We start from the raw sequence: 26300 nt of genomic DNA on the forward strand, positions 1-26300 counted from the left end.
CTTGTGGCCTTATTGATTGCCATTCTTGACTACTCTGGAGCAGAGTGGATAAGCACAGGTTTCCACTCTGGAGCCAGATAGAGCTGGGACCAAATCTCAGCTCCACCCCTTACTTACCAGCTGTGTGACCAAGGACATCTTTCAGCTTCCTTGTCTATAAAGTGGAGATAATAATAGTTTTCGACTTACAAGGTCATTTTCAGGATTAAATGAAATAATATATGTAAAGCCATTGGCTAGTGCTCAAGAAACATCAGCAAATGTAATTGGACATTTTTGGTTTGGTTGTTCAGTATCTAAACACCCTGATGATTTGAAGCAAATCCTGAGAGACACCAGAGGCAGATATTCTCTCTCCCTATCTGCTGGCAGCTAGGTAGCGGGGATGTGGTTCAGGGTCTGCCTGTCGGATATCTCCTTCTGGACTTTGAAACTTGAGCGTTACAACACTGTAGGGGAGAGCAGTAGTTATTGCTGGAGGTCTCAGCAGCCAGGTGTCCAGATATACAGCTGCAAGTCTCTGTGGAGTGGACCAGGTAGGCAAAGTATCCTGAGCAAGCCAGCCCTATGGCATGATCCTGATTGTTCCTGCTTCCCTTGGTTCCTACCCCTTTCTCAAAGAAGATTCTTTACATTTCCAGTCACAGCGAGATCCCCACTAGCCTTCCAACAAACTCTTTTCCTGCTTCAGTTAGAATCAGACTCTGTGGTTTGCAACCAAGAACCCGACTGATCAGGCTACGATTTAACTCTGGAATTTACTTTGGCAGATGGTATAAGATGCTAGCCACCAAATAATCAGATATCCCTAAACCATTTGTTAAACAATCCATTATTTCCCCTACTGATTTGAAATGGGTGACATTTTCCATTGAATGAGCTCTTACCCTTGGGACTGTCCCATTGACTAGAATCCCACCCTCTCCTAGAACCCCAGAGGGTTTTTTATTCTCTCATGTTCTAGAACCCCAGACTGCCTGCTTGATACCAAACTTCTGGACATCTAAGGATTTCCCTGTCTTAAAGCTGGAAGACTGCATTCAGAAACATGTCTGCTGACTTTAGGTCTCCCCATAGCAAGCCATTTATCTGATAATTCTAGCCCCAATTTGGAGTATCTCAGAGGGGTTAGAGGCATTTACCTAATGAGAAAAAAAGAAAAGAAAAGGCCCAAGACAAGTACCCACTCCCACTCCACTCCCCTCACTGGCTCCCTATTCTATAATTCTCATGCTCACCTATGGCAACACTCAGGTGAGAAATGGACCTTCCTCCATAAATAAGAGCTCGATCTGGCCTTCCTGAAGCCTACCAGTGTCTACAGTACTCACCTCCTGGCCTACTTTCTTGGAGACATCAAAACTGAGTTTGTAAAGCAATGGAGGTGCAATATCTTGCTGGAAGGGTGGAAATGAGACTGGCATCCAGAGAGTCCTTGAGGAACCCTCAGCCCAGGCTTAGAGGATAGGCCAGGGATTGGGGAGAAGCAAAGATGGCCAGGAGAAGGAAGAGAGGGTCCTCTGAGGCAGGGATTGTATTGAGTCACAGCATGGCACAATGTCTGAGGATGTCCTGGCTGCCAGTGAGTATGTGGAAGGGCAGACACTTGTGGAAATGGTTAAGTGAAAGGACCAATCCTGATCAATGTCTCAGGAAATAACTGGATCTGGATATGGGGGTTGGAGAACAGGTGGTTCCATAATTGTCTTCAGCAAAGATCTGGTATGGCTGGGGTGGTCATGGGTAAAGGATGAAGGAAACAGTAGGCCTGGGAGCTTTTATTCTTTATTTATTTTCCAGCTTTATTGAGATATAACTGACGTATAACCTGAGAGCTTTAAAAAGCAACAGGAATCTAGACAACTGACTATTATGTGGCCACTAAAATGATGTTGACCAAGACTTTTTAATAATATGAAGAAATTCTTGTTATAATTTTAAGTAAAAATTAAAAAGCCTAGCTATAAAATGGTATATTGAATTGAATTGTAAACTATATGGGAAAAAATATGCATTTCTAAAAAGACTGGAAAGAAATGTACCAAAATGTTAATAGCAGTTGATTGTTTTGGATGATAGTTATATAACAACACTAGGTACCTGCAAACTATTAAGGACCTATTAGGTACCAGGTTCTGTGCTTGGCATTTTACTTACATAAATTATCACATGTGTTTGCATAAGGACTCTATGAAGCAATTGCTCCCATTTTACAGGTGAGAATACTGAAGCTCTCAGTGGCTAACTAAAATCCACACAGCTTGGAAATGGCTTAATTAAAAATTATGATTAAAATTATTTTTCTGCTTTTCTCTATTTTCCAAATTTTGGACAATGAATTTGGGCTTTCTGCCTTTACCCAACTTTCTTCATCTAATGAATCCTTCTTGGATTAGGAACAAAGGGAAATATTCTCTCTTGCTCCTTAGAATTTGTGATTGCTTTCTCAGTAGAGCAGGAGCTCCTGGTGGGGAATGACTCAGTCCCCAGTCCTGAGCAGAGAGGGGCACAGAATGATGCTGAATAGATAGTAGTGGAATAAAGGACTAAAGGAAGGAGTAAATGAGGAACAGTAATGAAAAAGTTAATTGTGATGTTGATTCCTTGTACATTCAAAGTATTTGGGGAGGGGGTAGCCTTTTCACCAGGATGTTGAGAAGGATGCCCTTAAGTCTATAACCTTACTATGAGACTTGGGTCCCCTTGCCCTGAGCAATCCAGCGAACCATATCTCAAGTGATATTCCTAACTTTGGGGACTCCATGTAATGGGCCTGCCACCCAAGGCTTGTATTTACCTTGTCCCTCCCCCCACTGAAATACCCTTGTGCTTGTCAGACCCCAACTTCTACTGGCTGGAGGACGGAGGGGTCTAAGATCAGGGAGATGCTGGATCTCAGAGCACTGTGGAAGCCTCTGTGGATAAGAGGAAGTTGACTATATTTCACAAGCTAAAAAGAATAATAGATAATGGAATTCACATGATTAAATGCCAATAAGAAAGGACCAGAATGGCCAAGGAACACCTGACCTGCTCACAGGGATCTGGAAACTGGATTTGGAATTCCTTCCCAGTGATGTCAATGGCAAGGCCATGCTTGTGATGAGAGGGGAAAGCAGGGCCAAGGCAAACCTCTTGATCCACCTGGTCCATGCTCACCGAGTGGGTGGCCACCTCTTATCCCTGTGGGGCAGGGGTACAGGGGACAGGATATTGACTTCATTTCCTCTTTGCCCATGCTAAAGTGGGCTAAGGAACGATTTCATTGAATTGGTAGCACTCTGGAAAATTATAACCAATTCTCAGTAATCAGCACCAACAAGGGGCCAGCAGTAGGGCTTGCAATTAAATAAAGAAAAATAGCAATGTTTACAATCTAATTTGTTTTGAAACAACAGATTTACCTTTATAATTATGATCCAGTGCAGGTTCCTGACAGAAGGAGCTGGAGGGTGCTCCTCTCCACCTGCACCTGAATAGGAAAACTCCAGAGCTCTCCTTGGCCCTCAGGCCTTGTTTAAATCCTACTTCCTCCAAGAAACCTTGTGGTTCCTGGGTTGGTTCTCCTCCCTCTCTGTGCCCTCTAGCACCATCCTAGCACTGGGTAGAGCCCCCTTCAAGGTCAGCTCTGTCTGTGTCTGTCTGTGACCTCCTCTCCTTCTACATTAGAAGTGCCCAGAAGATAGGTCACAGCCTTTCACCTGTGTTGTCCATCTCAGCAGCCACCTGGACCTAGTACAATACCTGGCACAGTGGACACTTCACTGGAGACTCATTTATTGTTGCCCAATGGACTGGACTCACCTCTTCAGGACCCCAGCTCCCAGGGGATGTGGGGTGGGGGCTGCTCTAAAGTCTAGGAGATTCCAGATTCCCAGGGCCCTGGGGAAGACCCTGTGGATTAACAGGAAATTGCCCTTATTTTTCAAGCTACAGAAGAGTATTTACCAGGCCCAATTACAGCTGACTTTCTTGGTCCAAGAGTGGGGAAGCGGCCACTCTTCCAGGGGCGAAGTGAGCCGGCAGGGGCACCTCTGGCAGGAGGACGGGTCTCCTGCTCCCATTCGATCACTGGCCCCATCTCTCGATGTGAGACCAGAGTTGAGGTTTTGTAGGATCAGGAAAGGGGGGCCGCACTGCCCTCCTCCTTTCCACCCCTCTTTTCTCTCACAGCCCCCGCAGGCCTCCTTCTTGGGCTCTTTGTCTGTCGGTCTGTCTGTTGGCTTTCTCTCTGCTGGCTCTCCAGCGTTCGTTCTCTCTCGTTCTCTCTCTCGTTCTCTCACTATAGTTTCTCCTCTGTCCTCTCTCTCTCTCTCTCTCTCTCTCTCTCTCTCTCTCTCTCTCACCCCCCCCACCCCTCAGCTCGCATGAGCCGCCTGCTTTCAGCTCCGATCACCCTCTTCCTGGTAGCACCCACCTTCAGGAGACACTTCAGGTGTTGGGGGCAGGATGGCTTTCTTCCTCCGCGTTTTCCTCCTCGCCTCACGGCTTGTCCAGCCATCCTCCCGGCGTGAGACTCAGTCCCTACCCCTCCTGACGGCCTCCCAGCCCCCCCACAATGCTCACTTTCACCCTCCCTCCTTTCCCCCACCTTGGGCCTCCCTTCTCCTCTGCTGCCAGCCCCACCTCCTTTGGGAGGGGCTTCAGCATGATGGTGGTCAGACAAAAGGGCCTGGATGAACTCGGGGGCACCCTCTGAGGCGCCCCACCACGTGACCCTCCCTCCGCGGGCCGCTTGCAGCTTCCCCTCCCCAGCTGGAGGTCTGGGGAGTTTGAGCCCCGAGACACGGTCCTTTTCGGGCCTCTTTCGCGCCACTCGTTCAGCCGCGGGTGCTGAGCCTCCCGGCGCCTCGGACACCAAAAAAATGCACCGGGCGCGGGTGGGGGAGACGCTGCGAGGACTGAGGCCGCTCTCTCGGTTACCAGACTGGGCACCAGCCAGCCTAAGCGAGGAGACTCGAGCCCCGCCGTCAGAAGGCTCCTTGTCCTGTGGAAGTGAGAAGGTCTCCAACTTCAGGGGGCCTGAGTCAGATGGGACAAACTCAGTCACCCTCCCCTCTGCAGTATAAGATCAGTAAAAAGAAAAAAAAAAAGGACGAGTCCAAAAGTGTGATGAAAGTGCTCTGCAAGCAGAGCTGGACCTACATGTTCATGAACTTGCGCAGAACTAGATTGTTTTCCTGCCCATCTTGCCCGGCACTTAGCAAGCTGCTGCTCCGGAGCCTACCAATCCCCGACAGCAAATTTCAGAATTAGAAGTGAACTCTCCTCTCATTCCATTCCAGGGTAAATTTTTCAACAAAGGCTATTTAAGATAGAAGTTATTAAGTGAATCAGACAAAACAAGTTCAAAGCTGTGTCGCTGTAAATGCACACTTAGCTAGTGGCTATAGCCAGGATACTAGCCTGATCCTAGACACCATGGGTATTCATTTTAGAGCCTAGGGCGGGACAGTTTCCTCCGAGCCCCACTCCCAGCTGAGTACTTAAAACCATTTTTGGCAATAAAGCTAAACACCCTCAGGGGATATTGCCTGTGGCCAGAGCCACACTTGCTGCACCTTTGGCATACCCCAGGCCAATCCTGATTACAAATTACCCAAATGCTGAGAAGGGAGAAGGAATTCCATCCTCCAGGATCTTAAGGAGGGCCTTGGGCTGAGAAATGCTCCAAGCTTGACAGGTGGGTACCACGCAAAAAAATACTTACTTGCAACGAAACCGAAGAAGAATGGTCACCACAGCTATAATTTAGTGAGCAATTAAAAAGTGCCAAGTACATAGTACACCTCATATTTAATCCAAATAAGTCTCATGTGGTAGGTACTATTGTTATCCCTTTTAACAGATAAGGAAACTAGCTCAGAGAAGGTAACTTGAAGAAGTCATAAAGCTGGTTAGTGGCAGAGTTGGGTTTGGAATCCAGGTCTGGCCATCGCCCAAGTTTGGGCTCTTAACCACTATATCATCCTGCCTCTTTTCCCACAGAGTGTGATTCTAAAACTCTCCCAGAAGGAACAGGGACAATCATGGGCCAGGGCACAAACTTGCTGGAAATGGGCTATTTACCAAAATGTAGAGGGCTCAACAGGGACCCAAAGTCATCCTGCTGGCTTCATAAATGCCTCAGACTCCCAAATAAAAGTCCAGACTCCTAGAATCCGAAAGATGTGTCCGATCCGCCCATCCACACAGAAGTCATCCCACTTCTGGTTTCTGTTATTTCTGGGTAGTGGCAAGATTTGCAGGATGCCAAGCCTTGAGTGAGCTTCCTGGAGACAGTGTTATGCGGTGTAGGGGTGGGCTTGATAATGGACCCCCGCTGCCCTACCCCCAGTCCTCCCTGGAGGGAGGACAAATAGGCCCATTGATTCTAAACTCTCCCAGAAGGCATGAGAGTAATGACTCTGGACTATGTGATGCCTACACCACCTTTGACCTCCCCACTGACCCCTGCCCTGGGAGGTTCCAAAGGCCACAAATCTCTGTTGCTTGTGGGCCATGTAGTTTGTGGCTGTTTGTAGTTTTGGAAGGGAGAGGAAAATGACAGGGGTAGGAGACACTGCTTCTCACTGTTCTGGGCTTCATGAGAGAACTAACAAGGGGCAGGCAGGGCCCCTTCCAAACCCTGCCAAGACACACCGCAAGTACTGATAGGGACTCCATCATTTATTTTTGAAAGCAGCAGGGCGTTTGGCTCATTTGCATAAATGTTTGCACTGTCTGCTACATTTTGGTTCTAGAGAAGGGCACCAGGCCACAGACACACATAACAGATCTGTAACTGGGCATCTCAAGCCTGGCCCTGGCTAGGTGAGTTAACCAGCCAGCCAACGATGGCCCCTCATCCTTTGTGTCTATTTTTGAAAGTCCCTCTAAGCGCAGAGTCCAACACCAAGATATGTGGCAATAGTAAGGTCTTGCCCCTAGTGGGGTACTTCTAAGCCAGATGTGTAGGTGAACGGATAGATTAGGTAGCATTTTGACTCGGAAATGCCTGGGAGTCAGGACTTCTGATTTCTGCTGCTCAATAAAGAAACATTTATTGAGTGTTATATATGTGTCAGACACTTTACTAGGCACTGCGATAATGTGGCAAATATCAAGACCCTATCTCCATCATTGAGGCACTCATAGTCTAGCACAGGTGACAGAAACATGATCAGATAACTCTAGAGCAGTGTGCCATCAGAGAGAAGATAAGAGAGGATTGCTAAAATAACATTCACCTAGTGGGGGGACAGAGTCTGGAGAGACTTGGATGCAATTGATCAATGTGAGTCTTAAGCATCAACCCTCCCCATCTCCAAGCTGTTTTAACCTCTCAGACAATTGACTCCTTGAGTGAACTCAGTAAATGTTTAAGCTCTCTGGGCTGCCTCAGTTTCATCTTCAAAATGGGAGCAATAATCTGGGAAATGGGCCCCTATGTGTCCTCTGTGCCCTACCCCCCATCTTGGTTGGTCCTATATCCAACATCCATCCCAGAGTGAGAGCATCATTTCCAGTTTCCTCAAGATGTCATGCAAAAATGTGGCTGAGCCTGAGAGTAGGGAATTTTGAGAGGTGGTGGGAGTGGAACGGAGGTGCGGTTACGCGCAGAGGGTGTGGCCCCAAAGGAAGGTACCGGTAGAGTTGGGGGTTAACCTTCTATTCTGACGTAACCATCTTTATGTGCCTAAAGTAGCAGCATCGGGGAGGAGAGTGAGGCTGCTAGGGAAAAGGCAGCTCAGGACCAGCAGTCAAGTGTCGCCTGCTTCGGCACCCTCGCCCCCATGCAATTCATCTTGAGGACAGAGGCACTGAGGGACGGGGTGTCCTTTCCAACTTCCACCCCTCAACAATTGGGATCGTCTTAGTTTCTTTCTGGAGTTGAGCATTTGCCCACAATTTTTTTTTTTTAATCTTAAATCCGGCTCACCTTTGGGGAGGGGGTCACCAGTTCCATTACGTTTTCCCCACGCTAAGTAAAGGATTTTCTTTTAATTATCGTAAGCGACTCCTTCAGGGTTTCTGGGTGGCACGGGAGTGCTGGGCCGAGTCGGCGCAAGCCCGCGGCGCTGTCTCTCCAGGATTTCCTGCACTCGGTAAGCGGAGGTCTGCTCAAACTTCAGCCTCCGACGAAGGCAACGCGGCTTCCCTTTAAACTGCACCAGCTCCTGGCCCCAGCCCATTGGGCCGCCTCTTCCCCTCCCCCTCCGCCTCCGCCCCAGCTAAGGCTCCGCCCCGAGCCCTCAGCTTAGAGGCCTCCCTGCCACCTGCCCGCTGCCCATCCCACATGCAAAGCGTGACCGCGGGGGAAGGCAGCCGCGCGCTCCCATACCGGCCCCGCGCCGCGGTGACCGCCAGCAGCTCGTCTACCCCGGCCTTCTGCGCCTACCCAGCATGCACTTCCAGGCCCCGAGCTATCTCGGAGCTGCAGCCCCGAGGTCAGAGCGACCGGAAGAAACAGGAAGTTTGGGACAGTCCTAGTCGTGGGGCCGGGAGCCCTAAACGGCAAGGCTCTGCACTCGGCGCTGCCTCTCCCTCCCGCCTCCCTCAGGCGGACTTCCCTGGGGTCCGTTTCGGGGGCTGGCCTGAATTCCAAAAATCCAGATGTGTTTGGGGGTCATTCAAGGCACACTCCCAGGGTTCTCTTCGCCGTAGCATCTCTGGGCTTTCTGGATTGAAGGGTGAGAGGAGAGAAGTGCTCCTGCCCTGATGGAGTGGTAGGCCCTAAGGGTGGTTCGTCTTCTGCCCGTGGAGAGGGAGAAATATTGGATGGAGGAATAGGGCTGGAGATTAGCCTTCCAGGGCCATCTCTAGGCAGGTAGGGCAGAGATTGGAACCTGGTGCTAAGCCCAGGGTTATTGTCTCTCCTCACCTCCACCACTTAGCTCAGCTCTAATCTGTCCCCTACACTAAGGCTGCCTCTATTATCCTCAGCAATCACATCACTAAAGGGCACGGCTATTCACCAGGGGCCCCCGGCAAGGGAAAGGGAATGCCTAATGCGGCCCCATTCCTTGGATAGGAAAACGCAAAAAGCATACCCTGTTGAAAGTGTCTTCCATCCGCACACCCCTTTGGCCAAGCAGGAAGGACTAGAGTCTCAGTTCCCTTGGCCTCTCTCTCACTCTCCATCCCCACCCCAACATGAGCTAAACCATTGCCTCAGGTAACCTCAACTATCCCTTCTTAAGCCTCTTGCTGGCCTATAGTTGAGAGGGGTCATAGTTCATGGTGGATCCTAGTGGGCTATGTTGATCCTAGCACTTTGCTTGGCCAATCCTTTCCAGGTTGTGCAGACAGGCCTTTTGTGTGGAAATGCTCATTCTCTTCCCATAGCCTTACACTCCTAGCCAGGGAATCCTCACTCCCAGCTCACTGTGGGTTTCTAAGTTCTCCTGGTGGCCTTGACTCAGTGTGCATCTTCCTAGATTTCCTGAGAGGAAGGGGAGCAAGCGGAACAAGAATGGGTATTTTGGAAATAGGAAAGTGAAGGTAAAAAAAGAAAAAACTCATTGGCTATAGAATGATCGTGAGACTGTCACAGACACCCCCAGGCAGAATCAATTGCTCTTTCCTCTGTGCTCCCATAGCATAGAATTTATACCTCTATTATCACATTGTATTGTAATTATTTGTTTACATGCTTCTCCCCCCTGCTAGACAGTGAGCTCCTGGAGGGCAGAAACTATGCCTTATTCATCTCTGCAGCTCCCTACACAGATTTTAGCTCACAAAAGGGCTGTTGGATTAATGAACTAGAAATGGAAGGGATTCAATTAGATGACCTCCAGGATATCATTCAGCTCCAATATTCTGTGATGCAATTTAAACATGTACCTATAGATATACTCACATACATGTAAACACACAAACAGAACAAAAAGACAATCGCCATCATGCCATAGTCTGGGCGTCAGTGTAAGACAACTGCTTGGAAAGTGAACAGATGTTACATGATGCCAAGTAACTGGCCTTTTGAAAGTTGAATCTCCAAATCTAAACATCTGAAGTGTTGACAGCCAACATCACAACTGATTTGGCTGATTTTCCCCCCACTGCTGTGACTTTTAAAGCAGCCACAGCCATACATGTAGAAATAGTGAACATTTGAGCTGAAAGGGCCCTCTGAGATGCTCTGGCACGAGTGTCTTTATTTTACAGATGAGAAAGTCCAAAGTCAGAAGCAGAAATGTCAGTCCCGCATTCTTGCCACTTGGAGCATACACATGTATGACATATGTTTGTATGGAGACACCTGCCTGGACCTGCACACATGGCTGCTGACATGCATAACTGTGGGTGCATCCCCAAACCTGCTACCACGATACCTTGGCACACGCTTTCCCCAACAGCTCCCTAGCAACTGAGGACAACTTCACTCCCATATGGCTGCTGATCGGTGAAGGAAAGACAGGGGTAACCTAGGACTGGGCAGCCCTTGCCAGTGTGAAGGAGACTGAGAAGTGAGAAGTCTACAGGTTTGCAGCTGTCATTTAATGTGCTCAGTTCACTCAGCTCCCCTTGGCCTCACCTCCGTTTGTAGAGAGTGAGGAGAGGAGACATTCCGGGCTCATTCCAGGAAGCCATGTGCATGCTGCAGGTGTGGTATGCAAGTAAGCAGCGTGCTTCCAGCTGCTGCCTTGCACTTCAAGGGCTGACAGGCAACCCCCTCCCCCCAAACAAAACTCTCTACCCACTGCTGGCCTCTCATCACATGGGCATGATTAAGGAAACCAAGGGCTGTCGCAAGCCCTTTTCAAAAGGAGGGAAATTATGGCTTTTTCTCCACCTTGCCTGCCCACCTTTTCCTAGGGGAGTTTCTTCCCTCAGATCCACCTCTAACTGGAAGCCAAGGCTGATTTCACACCCCACCCACCTCTGGTCGCCCCATTACAACATGCTCCTTTAATGTTCCCTTGGCTAGTTTGCACACTAATCATTGGTGCCTAGTCATTGTTCCCCAGCAGGGTCCTCTCTCCCACCTCCACCCCACTTAGCATGAGCATCCCATCCTTGCTTTTTGTAAAGTGCTTTATAACTTTCAAAGCACTTTCCCACACATGTCTTATTTCAGTTTTACCACAACCTGGCAAGGCAAGTATTAGTAGCTTCATTTTAGACACCAGGAGAAGCTCAGAGAAGATAAGCCAGCTACCCAACGTCGCACAGCCAATACATGGAATGAGGCGGCCATACCTCCATCTTTGACTACAAAATACAGACTTTGCCCATGCTACCACCCTAATTCTCAGTTGATGTCTGGCTCCCCAAAGGGAAGGAGCTGTCTTTCTGCTTCCTTTGTACCTCCAGGGTGCCTAATATGGGACTGGCTCTGAACACAATGGACATTCAGAGGCCCGGGTAGACAGACAGATGATACAACCAGCCAGCAAATACTGGAAGCTCCAGGAAGGAAGAGGCACTTGCAGACAAACACTGTGGTGTACCACCGGAGCCTTTCCAGCAGTCCACCACTTACGTCTCTTATCCATTCTAACTAGCTCAGAGAGAGCAGGGCCAAGGCCAGAGAGGAGAGCATCCCTATCGTGTAGACCCTGGCTCTCCCCTCCCCTTCTCCTTTGGGGCTTCGGAGCTCATGAATTAAGCGAATATTGGAACTAGTCGTATACTAGTCAGAGAGGGATTGTTGTTTGGGTCCTTCTTTACGGGGACAGATTGCGCCGATACAATGCCCCAAGGCCCCAGCTCTTTCGTGCCGGCTGGCTTGGGCTGACGGCGCCCCCCTTCCCTTTTATGAGTCTCAGCTGATTTCCCTTGAGGGCAGCCCCACTAGGCACCCCCCACATACACACCAATCGGACTCCCTTAAGGTACCTGGGCCCCGCCCCGACTGTCCTCAGGGGCGGAGCCAGCCCTAGGGCAAGCTGGGGCAGGAAGTGGTTGCAATTACACACTCCCGCCCTGCACTGCCTGCCACTGCCAGAGAGACATTGCTAACTCGGCCAGCCTCAAACGCCAGGGTAGAGGCTAGAAGAGGGCTCAGCCAGGGACTCCCGGGCTGGAATGAAGCTCCTTTCTAGAAAGAAGGGAGTATCCAAGGCTGGGCAAAAGCTGGAAGCCTCAATTAACTGCTGGTTACATCCAGAGATGAAAGGTGGGGGTCGTGGGTCTTTGTTCCCACCCCAGCATGGCAGTCACTCAGCACCCTCATCTCTTTTAATCCTGGCCACTAGCTAAAGGCAACTTTTCCCTGATGTTTGGGTCTCCTGCTCTCAACTGCCAGGACAGCACGCCCTGATCCCTCCTACCAGGATAAGACAGGCTTTGATCCTCTTCTACTGTAAAACACCCGAGCTTTATAACCCCCATTTGTCCCTAGTTTCTTGGGCATTCCCATTGGAGTGGGCTCGGCCATGTGGAGGGTGTGACTAGTGTGGCCACAGGCATGAGCTAAGGGCTAAGTGCTGTGTACAGAGAGGGATAGGGGAGTTTGAGAATGTTTGGCTGGGATGGCTTCAGAACTCTCTGGGGTAGGCTTTCACTGAAAGCACCTTTAGCTCAGAACATTGAGGCTACATTGGTGGAATGGAGGTAGAAGGGGGCTCAGTGAAGAGACAGAGGAATGAAGAAGATATGGGAGTATAGGAGAGAATGGGATAAGTGAAGTAGTTAGGTTAACAACAACAAAAAAGCCTAGAACTCAGTGAATACAATGGGGCTTCTCTTTGCCCTTCACTAGCATCTTCTTGCAAAGTCCCTGGTTCCCTGGGTATGTCTGCACTCTACAAAGCCTGCACTCAGTGGTTGCCTCCCCAGCTTCAGAGCCCCATTTCACATCCTACTATAAAAACTTCGCATTGCCCTCCTTTACTTTTCCTATTGACATTGCTCCTCTTCTCCCAGGCTAGGACTGCTCAATCTGCTGAGGTGGGCTGGGCTCACTTTGGGGCTGCCCAAAGACAGGCTTTCCCCTTCCCCTCCCGCCCATCCAGGTAGGAGCCAAAGGCTTTGTGGCCCAGCTTGGAGGGGTGGTGGACACTACTGATCAGCAGGCAGCCCTTTTCCCTGGGGTTCCAGGCTCCAGGGAGACTGAGAAGCTGAGTCATAGGCAACTTCAAGCTCCACAGACAGGTAGCAAGAGAAAGAGGGGAGAAAAAAAAGAAAAAGATACAAAAAAACAAACCCATCATGCTGCCTATTACCAGGGGACTGGAGGGACTCAACCCTGCCTTCGTCTTGCTTCACTCAGTGATGGAGCTCACAATTAGAAGATTGTCTTTGAATATGAAAAATGATGACAGGACACTGGATCAAATAAAAGAATAAGGATAGAAGTGTTTTGTAAACTATTAAGTTTTATAAAGATATGAGGGATTACTGTTATTACTATGCATTACAAATTTTCATTTTGCTCCCATGGATCTGGTTTATTAAATACTCTCTTTAATAGAGGAGCATGACACAACCAGGTTAGCTCTGGGGTTTTTGAGGCCCTGAGTGAAGCATCGTGTGTGTGTGTGTGTGTGTGTGTGTGTGTGTGTGTGTGTGTGAAAGAGAAAGAGAGTCAGAGAGACAGAGACATACAGAGACAGAGAGGGAAGGTAATGAGAGGGAGTGACTGGGTGGAACCCCTTCTCTCAACATTTATACCCTGACAAAATGGGGTTGTAATGAACGAGAAGGAGAGACATTAAGGGGGGAAAACTAAACAAATCATATGGTCAGAGAGGTCTAGGAGACAAGTCTTGTTCTATCCGTACCCTCATTACACAGAACAAGCTGGGGAGAGGAGCTTGAACTCCCAATGTCTGTCTGCCAAATGAATGACTGATGGCACAAAATGAGGGAGGAGTGCGCCAACCTTTCTGTCTTCACTGCTGCCACTATAGTGCTGATTATGTGCAGCTGAGTCTCAGCTCCTTGTAGCTGCAGGAGTCATGTCCTACCAGCCCAGTCCTCCAAGTGCTGGTGAGTCTCCAGAAGTCTGTGACAGCAAGTCACCATACCCCTGATGTTTCTGCCACAACTAGAGGCCTGGTGTTCAAAGGCCAAGCACATAGCTAAGGTCACTTGCACCACATGTCACTACTGCTATTTGATTCACAGGGCCCTCCAGGTTCTTGCAAAGGCTCTGGACAGTTCTGAACATCAATCAACAAATAAATGGGGTCATGGATGGAGAAGCACTTGGTGACTTTCACAGCCCCATAAAATATAAGGGATTATTGCATTATATTGCAAAAAGAGATTCAGATTCTTTGAGGGTTGTGGTTATTTGGATTTTGGCAAACAGGAGTTTACTTTGTTATAAAATAAGTATGTGTGGAGTATCTGCACATATGCATGTTCAGGATAAGACCCATAGATAGAAACTTACCTTGCCAAATGGCACAGACAAAGATTCATTTAGACCATGTAAAGCCAATATTGGTAAGTTAACAAGAAGCCCCTGGCCCTCTTTTTCAATATGCTTTTATATAGGTGCTTTCATTAGCATCTTCCCACAACAGTATGCCACTGTTAAACCCCTCTGACTTGCGTTCGGTGAAATAAAGCACACAGTGAGCTTGGAGGAATCTACTTTTGAGACTTGCAGGCTTTGAAAACTTTGCCTGGGATAAATTTTCAGGCACAAAAAACATGGTCTGTGCAGGTCTTGGCAGGACACTCCAGACTCATTTCAACTTCCCTCCATTCTCTGCCCTCATGGTACAGCTCTACAATGCCTCCATAACAACCTCCAGAATAAGAAGAAGGTTCCCTTTCAGTCAGTCATTCAATCAACAAACATATTTTGAGTGCTTTCCCAATGGTACCAGGCCTTCTGCTAGGCCCTGGGGGTACAAAAATGTAGAAGCTTTCATCTCTCACCGTTCACCTCTCAACTCTCAAGCAACATGTTTTGTGGTATCTCTTCCCCTTCAAGGCTCTCCTTGATGTTCATTTTATTCTGCTAAGCGAAGTCAGTATGAGTGGTTTTAAACCCAGCCTGGTTGTTTAGTCTCTGATGGGGCAACGAGGGTCCCCTTTGGAAAGGACAGTACTCAGAATATCAAATAGGACTCTCAGACATAGGGAGCAGGTATCACAAACCTCCAGAGGAGATGCAAGAAATCCTGAATCTTTTTTTTTTTTTTTTGTCCACACCCTTGGAAAGTCAGGAGAAAAATCATGCGATCAGCATTGTGTTGAAACAGTATTCTCACCTCAGATTCTGCCAAAGCAGACACTTAGGGTCTGGAAGGACTCTCTGGTAAGTCCAGCTTAGGCAGTTAAAGGGCTATCTTTTTGGTCCCCAGTACATGGCCATGTACATCCTTGGTGGGGAAACTCTAGTTAGTTAACTAGAACATTCAGGCAGAATGACATACTGGATTTTGGAATTTTCTAATTTATTGAAGGTTCGCCTCCAACTCCTTTCTTGTTTAGTTGCTTGGTGTGGTAAATCTACCTAACATGCATGAACCCCCTTTATAGATTATCAGTAGAGTCTACTGAGCAACTTGATGGAACCTGGCTTTTTTGACTAGGTGTCTTGCAAGAATTTGTGATTAATGGATCCCAAACTGGGGTCCCTGAGCCCATAAAAGCCTGAGAGAGAGTCTATAAATTACGTCTGTATTTCATAAAGTCTAGTGAAATGTACCCGCATGAAGCTGCAAAGGTTAACTACAACGTCAAGTGTTTTTGGCTTTGGCTGGAATTAAATGACCTCTGTGTGGCTCTCTCAGACTGATCTGAAGTTATGGTGCAGTTTTATATGTATCTGATACATTTTCAAGTGGCAAATTATTACTTGAAAATACATTCTGTTTACATAGATAAGCACTTTGAACACAGAGAGTTAAAAGCATAGACTCTAGAATCAGGCTGCCTGGATTCAGATACCGACTTGAAAACTTATTAGCTTGGAATGGATAAACAAATTATAATACATCCATATGACGGAATATTATTTGGCCATCAAAAGGAATGAAGTACTGATGCATGCTACAATGCAGAAGAACCTTGAAGATATCTTGCTAAGTGAAAAAGGCCAGAAACAAAAAGCCATATATTATGATTTTACTTAACTGAAATATTTGGAATAGGTAAATCCATAGAAACAGAGGATAGATAGGTGGTTGCCAGAGTCTGGGGGGAGCAGGGAAATCAGAGCAACTGGTTAGTGGGTATGGAGATCCATCTTTGGGTGACGAAAACATTTTGGAACTAGGTAGAGGTAGTGGCTGCAAAATATTGTGAATGTACTAAATGCCACTGAATTGTTCACTTTAAAATGGCTAATTTTATGTTATGGAAATTTGACATAACATTTTAAAAAATCTTTCTAGCTGGGCAACTTTGGGGAAATCATTGAAACTCTTTGTACCTCAATGTCTTCATCTATAAAAGGGGAAAATAATAGCACTTACCTTATGAGGTTGTTATGAGTATTAAATGAGTTACTATTTTTAAAATCCTTAGGACAGTATCTGGCATATACTAAGTGATATAAAACTGTGTGTTAAATGGAATCCATGAGGGGAAAGAAACAACAAAACCCTTGGTAGTGAAAAGTTTGGGGATCTCTGGTGAAGATGAAAATGGAAAAAGTATTAACTGTCTTTCAAGGTGTAGTCCAAGAGTCCTCTGATTTCGAATTCTCAGTAGGGATTGCTAGAAATTCAGAGTACAAGGTACCACCCCAGACCTATTCAATAAGACCCTGCATGGGAGGGTGCCTTAGCATCTGACTTTTAACAAGCTCCCCCAACCTATGATTCTTATTTATTTATTTTTTAAGGTGAGGCAACCCTTGTTTGACCTCACAGATTGCAAGAAGCTTGCCAGCTTATAATTCCTTATTTTTTTTATTTTTTACAACTACAGCACTTGGTCTTCCTAGGTGGTCTTCCATCCAAGTACTAACTAGGCCTGACCCTGCTTAGCTTCAGAGATAAGATGGGATTGGGCTTGTTCAGGGTGGCATGGCCGTAGACTCAATGATTCTTATATATATTAAAGTTTGAGAAAATTTGATGTAAGAGTTTAGACTGAATGCACACTGGAGGCAAAACACTGCTCCTTAGATTTTTAAAAAATCTAAATCCCAGGTAACTTGGTTTTTAATCATCTTGTGACTTTCTTCCTCTGGAACTTCTTGAAGTTTAATGAGGAAGAACTGATACACAAGGATACATATAAATATACACACCTGAAACAAGAATGGTATCTTCACCGAGTTATCTATAGCAGCAAAACTATGTGCTTATTCTAGTCATGCTGGAAGCACTATGTTGGGCTGCATGGAGGACACAGTAAAACATGGCTCTTGCCTCAGATACTTACAGATGATAAGAAACAAGATGGCTACTGAAAAGGCTGGTTGATTTGAGTGTGGGGTGTGTGGGGGGTGGGAGACAGCAGGGTGGGCAGGACTTGAGGGGACCCAGGCCCCCACTGGATGCCTATTGTCGATCAATCCCAAAGTATTCGTGGATCCTGTCTGCTCAAACGTTGTCAGGTGCTGGGGAGAGGGGGGATGCTGCTTTCTATGACAAGGTGCCTGCCCTCAGATGGGAAGTAGAACTAAGGCACAGAGCACAGAAAAACACTAAGTGCTAAGTTGTAGTGTACTTACCCACAGGGCCAAGAGTTCAGAGGCAAAAGCATTCAGAGAAACCTTTGTGGAGGTGGGGCTTGAAGAACTTGGCCAGGTGGAAGAGAGCTCAAGTGTAGGCATAGGGATAGGAGTGAGAAGGTCTGTGTGGTTCAGGAGGGCACCTTAGTCCCATGCCAACATCCCTAAGCCTCCACAGAATCACCACCACAGCCAGAGGAATGCAGCTGCTCCAGGAACTGGAACTGGGTGAGCACCCGCTAAACTGGGTGTTATTCTCAATATTATTTAGCCTCTTTGGGGGAAAAATAATAGTTTTACTGAAAGTTCTTGCTAAATTATGTATGTAAGTATGTATGTATGTATGTATGTATGTATGTATGTATGTATGTATGTTCAGGCTGTGGCTTTTATTCCTAGGCTTGAATTAAGCGGTGCTCTCAGGTTCTGAACTCTTTAAAAACTTCTCGTATTAAAACAAACAAACAAACAAACAAACAAACTGCTGTGAGGGCATCTATTAGGTGTCAGGCACTGTTCTAAGTGCTTAACACACAAGAACTCATTTGATCCTTGTAACATTTCCAAGTGTTTACTAGCTACTATTTTATAAATGAGGAAACTGAGGCTTAGAGAGAAGTTAAGTGTCCAAGATGATGTCTCTAGAAAGTGGTGAAGCCAGGATTCAAACCACCATGTCAGTCTAACTTCAGAGACTGTGTGTGTAACCATTAAATGGAAGGAAAAAGACAAAAAGAGACCAAGAGTTAAAACTGAGTCTTTAACTGGCAAGAAGGGGATCCAGGTGTGGGCCTCAGATTCCCCACTATAATACAAGAGGGTTGGATTAGGTCATCCATTCATTCATTCATTTAATAAACACATGCAAAGGGCAAGGGTGGGGGATGTTGGTGGGGAGAGGAAGGAGGCTGTGATACACAGATGAGAAATACTGGGTCCCTTTAATAAAAGGAAGTGAAAATCTAGTTGGAGAGACAGATGGGCAGAGAGTAGAAGTGCTAAATAATGGGCCAAGCTCAGTTCTGTGGGGTACTCTGAGGAACAGTTAACTTCCATGGGGAGGGAGCGGGTGTCAGGGAAGGTGGCATGAAAGAGCTGGCCGGGGTAATAATGGTTGAGTGAGATTTCAACAAGCTGAGGACATAGAAAAGACTGATGGAATAGTCGAGAAAGCACTTGTCTAAAGAATGGCCAGAGGGCCAGTGGGTTAGAACAGAAGCCTTGTGAGGAACACAGAAAGAAAGGAGATTGGAACCAGATCAGGGAGGGCCCTGAAAGCTAGGTAAAGGCTTATGGACTTGTCAGTGGGCTGCCATGGCCAGTTTTTTAGGACAGATGATTTCTTACAGTCCCTTCCACCTCTAACACTGTTTGATTAAGAACCTTGTTAAATGCCTAGATATCTTAGGGAAGGTGGGTTTGACCTAGAGAGGCCTCTGGGGTGATTTTAGCCCCCTTTCTCATTCACTCTCCTTGGCTATAAAATCTAGAAAGATTGTTGGTTGTTTATAGAGTTAAATTTCACCAGACATACTGTTTCCCCATCTAGACCCAGGACTCTGAGAGTGCAGAGACCAGACTTTCCAGAGCATGCAGTGGGCTGCTGGAATGCCTCTCCAGCAGCAACCTGCTACAGTAGCGTTTGTGCTTTTGAGATTTACAAATAGCAAGTAGAGAGAAGGAATTCTTCCCTTCAGCCCCTCCCAGGACATAAAGTGAAACACTAGAGAGCACGTAGTGTCTATAACTCATGGTCAGCCTAGTACCTTACCGGAGTTTGCAAGGCTCTTTCTCTATGTCTCTCTTCTCTGGTCCCCTTTCAGCCGGGGTGACTTAGAATGAACCCTGTCGCAGTCCTGAGACTTCACATTCCAAAACTGACTCATCTTCAACTGACTTGGATTTAGGAGATGAAGGGATGACCAGAAACTTCAAATTTGCTTCATTCTGACACTCTAAAGATCTAAATCACTGGAATTTTGTTGTTGTTGTTGTCATTGTTGTTGTTGTTGTTGTTGTTGTATCATAGAGATGGGCTATTTTACCAGACAGACAAGGCCGCTGATTGTAGAACAAAGCAGAGAATTGAAACAATTATCCTATGAAGTCAGATGTTGGTTTGAGGCCTAAATTACCATGGGACCCACAAATGCTGTTTTTTCTGGTAAGCTTCAAGAGGGCAGGACCCAGGCAGGTGTCACCCCTAGCTGTCTGTACCATACCTAGGGAGGCTGGTGATGCCAGTGCTGATGATAATAACTTCTGGATGAGTCCAGTAGTTTACAGTGTATTAAATTCTTTCCCATCCATTATTTCATCTGATACTCAAAGGTGTCCCTGTGAGGGAGGTAGGACAGATGAATTAATTTCCATATTTTTGAGTGTGGGGAAGGCCCAAAACACAGTACCAGACATTAGGCTAACACTACTCAAATGTTGCGGTTTGCTTGAGGTCCCACTGCTAGCTATTGACAAGACAGGGCTAGAATCTGGTTCTTAGAACTCCCTAGACAATCCTCTTTCCATTACACCTCTCTGAGAGTCTAGTCCCAGGCCAGTAGCTATTACTGATGGGAGAAACAATTAGAAAAAATCTGCCTGAAAAGGAATATTTTGGCAGTAAATAGAGGTGCTGTACCACATTGAAAATAACTCTGAATGTGGAGTCAGGACTACTGTGGTTGAGTCCTAGCACAGGAGCTCACTAGCCATGTGACCTTGAGCAAGCCACTCATAGGTGTTCATAGACTCAGTTTCCTCAATTACAAGTGAGGAACAAGTGAAATAACAGAAGTGAAAGGGCTTTGTTAACACTCTGATGGTGTACAAAGGTAAGGCATTATTATTATGATTATGTTGTGGTTCTAGCCTCAAATAAAATAATCATTAATATCTACATTCTCTAAAAGTTTCCCATAGCTCTCCTCATCCTGCTCCTTGGTTTCCAACATCATCTCCTGTAGGGCAGGAAGCGTGACTCCCAATAGGAAAGGGCTCAGAGAAGCTAGAGCTTTGACCAGAAACAATGATTTTGCTCCAACTTTGATTTCACCATGATGCAGCCAAATGGTGAGACATAGACAAGTGGGAGCCAAGGGGTCCAGAATCCATTTCAGCCTCAAACCAAGGAGCAAAGTGGCCCTAAGGCCCTAAGGGCCTTAAGAGAAGTGGAGATTTAGTAATTACCAGATTAATTAAAATCAGTGAAGATAGCCAATCCAAATCAAAGCAGAATTGGTGGGGCCTGCATTATCAGTCTCAATAGAGGCGACTTTCCCCTTAATAATGAATTTTTGATTCCATATGTTGATTAGTTTAAACAAATCGTTTCCAAATGATTTCCCTTGGTGCAACTTAGGCCAAAAATTTTTGAGATGTGTGTGTGGGGTGCATGGCAGGGTGAGAGTGGTCGAGTAAAACAGAGGTTCCCAAAACAAAGTAAAATGACAAGCATTATGTCCACATTACTGCAATAGAGTTAAGGTTGGTGAGGACAGCAAAACACCAGGTCTCAGACAACTGCAGCCTTAGTGGCTTGCTGTTCTCCGAAATATTCACACATATCCTTTAAACCAGGTGAGGAAGAATACTAGGCAAGTCTCAACAGCCATCTCTACAGTCCTTCCAAAGGAGAAAAGACAGCCAGTAACTTAGAGGTGGAACCTATGGGCCTAGGAAGCAGGGAGAAGGAGGAAGACATTAATCCAGCAGGGCTTCCTACTGGTCCAAATGACCTTCTGACATCCTTAGTGGAGATAAGTATATAATAAATAATATTAATACATCTGTACATAAAGACTGTTTTCAAATTCCTGCTATTTGTTTCACGTTTTGTTTCCAAAGCCCTGACCCCTTCAGGAACTGCTGGGCACATCCCCTAATGCCCTCTAGGCTGAGGCGATGCCTTTGAAGTCCACACCACCAGCTCAGGGTTGGAGCTGCTAAGAAACACCCTAAGCCTGAAAGCAAGTCGGACCGCAGCTTCAGCTCCTCAGCAAGCTGCTCTCCTCGTAGCTAACATAAAGTCATCAGAGTTCCAATGTGGACCGCAGGCTTCTCAGCCCTTCATTTCCAGGGATGCCCTGGGATGTAAACACACAGGAGAATTTATTCCTTCGTCAGGCGAGGAGTAGTTAAGTTAAAGGGTAAGGGTAAAGGGGCTCGGTCTGATGATTGAGGAGCCCGGAAAAAGTGGGCAGAAACTGAGTCCTTCTCAAGCCAGGTTTTCGACCCGGAGTCCTGCAGACGTCCCCTTTACAGACTTTTCGTCTCCCTTCTCCTCCTTCCTTCCTTAGGCCCCTCGCTCCTATCTCTCCCCCCCTCCGCACCCCGACCCCTGCCCCCGCCAGATGCCTCTACGCCCAGGCCGGGGAATGCCCTTTGAGGGCGGCCCAGAGGTTTTGCAGTCTCGGAGGTCGCCACCAAGGGTGGGCCTCCCCGCAGACGCGAGAGGAGGCAGCGAGTCCTGGCATTTTCCCTTCCTCAGCACCTGTCCCACTTCAGCTCTGGGGCTGGGGCTGCGCCCGCGGGCTGCCTGGGTGCCTGAGCGCCAGAGCCCTGCATGGAGGTCGCCCGGGTTAGGGAAGTGGGGATCCGGGAGAGGGGCGGGGCGTCTGGCGGGGGCGTTCCCCCTCATGCAAGACCTTACGTCCCCCCATACACTGAGTCTAAACGGAGCGAGAGAATCACACATAAAGCACGAGCGAAAAGGCTTGCTCTCCGACCCCGAGCGGCATTGCTCAACCCCCCCCTTCCTGGAGCTGGGGGCTGGCTGGGGAAGGTGGGTCCGTTCTTCCCCCGTAGCCGGTGCGGGGTCTGTGGCTGCCCCGCGAGGTTCCGGCTTCCCTGGAGCTGGCAGGGGGAGCCCCAAGAACTGCAGGCCCGCTCCCCCTTCTTCCTCCTCCTTCCCCTCCTCCCCCACGTGTCCTCCCGGAGCCCAGCGGCCAGATCCCAGAAACCCCCCCGCAGCCACCTCCCTCCTCCTCCTCCTCTTGCCGCTTCACCCGCTTCCTCCGCGGCGTGGAGAGGAGCAAAGTTGCGACAGCGGCCGCGGGCTCTGCCCAGGTGAAGGGGGCGCGGTGGGGGGTGGGGGGGACAGTGCGGCCCTGCTGCGGGGGCGGAGGGAAGATAAAGAAACTTGCTCTCTGCGGCTCTCACCCCGCGCGGGTTCGGATCTTGCGTGGACCGAGCCCTCGTGGCGAGACGCGGCAACGCCACAGGGACCGAGGCCGGCACCGGGACCTGGACCCGGACCCGGACCACGCGCCTGGGCCGGATTGGCGGGCGCAGGCAGAGGGCCAGGCCAGCACCCAGGCAAGGGCGGGGTGTGTGGCGGTACACCGGACCGAACCGGGGACTCCGATGGCCTAGGCGCGGGCCGAACCCGGACCGAGCCGAGTTGGGTGGCGAAGTAGGACGTGGATTCGGGGGCGGGCAGCGGGAGAGCTCAGAGCCTGTGAGACTAGCCTGGGCGTAGAGGCAGGGAACGAAGTTCCAGGGCGCTACTGGGCTGAGACCGAGCGGTGGGCAGGGCGGTGCTAGGGCTGGGCTGGACCCCGCGGGGAGAGGGCGAGGGGAGGGAAAGCCGGGGGGTGGAGTAGGGGCGTGGAGTTGCGAGCGGGGTCTGGCCTCGGCCGGGGGCGAAGGTAGATCCGCGGGGCCGCCAGCGGAGGGAGGGAGGCCCGCGGCAGCTCGGCGGCGAGGAAGGCCAGCTTCCGCGGAGTTTGTGCCTGGGCTTCCCGGGCTCCCGCCGTCTCACGCGCACAGATGGGTTTAGGGGACTGACTGGTAAGTGACTACGAGTGTTTGACGGTGTTCAGCGGCGATTCCGGGAAAAGCAAGGAAAGACACGGTCTACAGGTGTCTTGACCCGCCCCGTATCTGGATTCCACTCCTCAGGGCGGACCCTCCCTGCCACAACCCTTTGACTCTCCAGCACTCCCACCGCCTAACCCTTTCCTTGGCCATTTGACTCTCCTACGGGTATGTGTTTGGGGGTGGACGACAGCGAGGGGTATACTTTCCCTCCCACCGCAGCAGCCTAGTTGGTATCTTATTCCTACGTGTAGTGTCGCTTCGAGTCGCGTGGACATTGAGGTATAGATAATCTACTACCCACTACCCCCCCCAAAGCGACTTGATGGCTTTTAGGGAAAGGGACAACCCCCTGGATTTCCATGCCTGGGATGAGGTTTTAGGATTGGGATTCACCTCCAGCTCACACTTCCTAACCCCTCTTTCTCTGTGAGACATTTCCACGGGATCCAGGCTTGGGTGAATTGGGTGGGGAGGGCAGGAGTATTAATGTGCTTTTCTATCACTACACAGGTTCGGCGTGGCCAAGGACGGCTAGTCTCGGAGGGAAAGTAGCCACCAGTCCAACTCGGGTCGTCCCCACTACTACCTCGGTGAGGAGGGCAACGCTGTGAAGGGGATGCTTCTGGTGGGTAGGGGCCCAGCATAAGGGAGGGGGCTGGGTAACCGCCCCCAGAGGACTCTGTTTCTTAGCGGGGAGGGACACTCGAGCCTCAGCTTCAGAGGAGGGGTTCCGGGGAGGGAGAAGGGGGTGGCAACGATGGGGGGTGACGGGAAGAAAGAGGGAATCACGCTCTGCCAGCAAGGAGAGCCTCCCTCAGGCCCTTCGGAGAAGGGGACTCAATGTGTCTGCTCTTTGATGCCCAGCAGGGGAGATCTAGGGTCTCTGGATTTGCACACTAGATTAGGCACCAGTGGTCTGAGAAAGTCAGGTTGGGGCATAAGGTGGACAGCGTTGGAAGAAAGAGGGAACCCTCAGGCCTTGGCGCACCGATCTTTTCCCTTTCTCAATCTCCCCCTTCGAGGGGCGTCGAAGGGGGGGCTTGGGACTCTTGCAGCCCCTCTGATTGAGCGCCTCCGCCTCTCCTGGGAGTCTAGCTTTTTGCCTGGCTTGCTGCAGCCACCGCTGGCTCCCTCTCCGGAATCCGCTCGGTCCTCACAGCGATCCCCTCCTCCTCTGCTCCCCTCCCAGTGTCACCGGGGCTGCTTGGCTCTGCCCCCTTCGCCGCCGCTTGCTCCCTGCTTTCGTCCCTCCCTCTCTCGCTCGCTCCCTCCCTTCGCCTCCTCCCCATTCCTCCCCCTGGGCAGGGACATGTGGCATTCTGGGAGTTGTAGTCCCTTGGAGCGAGGGCTGGCGCCGCCCGCGGACCCAGCCGGACTCCACTTCCCGTCGAGCCCTGCGACCGGCACCCACTCCACCAGGCTTCGCTCGCACACACAGACACACACACACACATCGCTCTCCCCCTCACTCTTTTCGCTCGCCGCGGCTGCTGCCAGTGTGTGGCTCTGTCTCTCCTCCGCTTTGCTGAGCCCTCCCTTCTTCCTCTCAGTTCCTAGAGTCCGACCGCCGCCGCCGCCGAGAGAGAGGAGAAGGAGGTCGGTGGCGATAAGGGGCGGATAGGGGCATCAGATCGGGGCAGTATGAAGCGGGCGGCGGTACTGAGGGAGTGAGGGAGAACCCGGGTGGCGGCCTGAGCCTCCCCACGGAGCCGACCCGGGAACAGGTGCGTCTTTTTTTTCTCTCCCCCAACCCTTCCACCCCTTTTGACTGACTCCTCGGTTTTCTCGTATCCCCCCCTCCCCGCTTCGTTCTATCTTAAGCCTTTCCTCAACCCTGTCCCTTCTTCGCCCCGCGTCCGCTTTGCTTGCCCCCCGGGGGCGCCGTCCTCTCCGTGTCCCCGGACGTTGCGCTCCCTGGAGCTCGCCCTGTTCTCGCCCCTCCCTTCGGGACAGCTCCCTTCCACTTACCACCTTCGTACCCCATCCCTGCCCTACCCTACCCCCTCCTCACCCCCTTCTCCCTCGGCCAGGTGAGACTTGTTCGGCACAATTCGAGAGAGTCTTCTTCCTGGCTGGGCGGGGGTCTCCATGGAAACGGGGGTCTCATTGATCCTGGGGGGTGGGAAACCATTGGAATTACCCCACTATTCAGAACAGAAGGTGGTGGCTACGGTCTTGTTAACTACCTGGCCCCAATGCCTACCCCCCACCCCAATCTAGGCATCCGACGATCGTAAGGGAGGCTGGCCAGCAAAGCAGGGCGAGAATGGGCTTGTTTATTTTTTTTTTTGGGGGGCTGCTGTCCGTGATGAAGTCTTGAAGAGACCGAGAGAAAATACCCTCCAACCTCAGAGGGGAGGTGCGACGGGTGCTTTTCAGGGCTGCGTTCTCCCTGGTGTTGGTGTGCAGGAACCGTAGGGTAAGGGGTACCCCTAGGTGGCGGGGCCTGGAGTTCGGGAGTGGGAGTGCTGTGATGGGGGCAGGGGCAATTATCCGAGTCCCTGGAAAAAAGGCGGGGGATGACTTCAGAGCGCCCTGGCTCCGCTGCCCTCGCTCTAGGGGCGGGAGCCGCCGGGCCGGGCGCGGCGGGGAGGGGGCTTAAATTGAAGGAGGATGAGGTCGGGGGGCAATTCCTACTAGCCCCGGCAAGCCAGGGGGAGATCCGGCGTACAAGCTCTCCACCCGCTTCGCGCCAGGCCTGGAGGCAAAGGGTCTGAGACCGAAGCCGAGGTCTGGAAGGAGAGAGGCTCTGGTTACGGGGCCGGGTTTCGGGATCAGGGGCAATCCCTCAGCTTAGGAGGAGGGCGAGAGATGGCCACGAACCCCAGGGCTCCCCCACCCCGGTCCTAAGGGGCGTGAGAAACGGACAGGAGGCCCAGCAGAGCTGGATTGGAGCAGATCGCGGCTG

General features: G+C 49.7%; 1 protein-coding gene across 4 annotated transcripts in view; it reads left to right on the top strand.

The window, feature by feature from the left end:
* Nucleotides 1–22598: 22598 nt before the first annotated feature.
* Nucleotides 22599–26300, top strand: part of BCORL1 (BCL6 corepressor like 1) — a 64293-nt gene continuing 60591 nt past the window's right edge. The window contains exons 1-2 of one of the 4 annotated variants that reach the window (XM_039864962.1): nucleotides 22599–22639; nucleotides 23903–23982. The gene's annotated coding sequence lies outside the window, so the exon portion shown is untranslated. Of the gene's footprint in view, nucleotides 22640–23195; nucleotides 23363–23497; nucleotides 23558–23902; nucleotides 24014–26300 lie in introns of those variants that run through there. The other 3 variants (XM_039864961.1, XM_039864959.1, XM_039864963.1) reach the window with 3 other exon arrangements.

The sequence above is a fragment of the Pteropus medius genome, unplaced genomic scaffold (genome assembly GCF_902729225.1).
Source record: "Pteropus medius unplaced genomic scaffold, Ma_sr-lr_union100, whole genome shotgun sequence".
In the NCBI taxonomy this organism is placed as follows: domain Eukaryota; kingdom Metazoa; phylum Chordata; class Mammalia; order Chiroptera; family Pteropodidae; genus Pteropus; species Pteropus medius.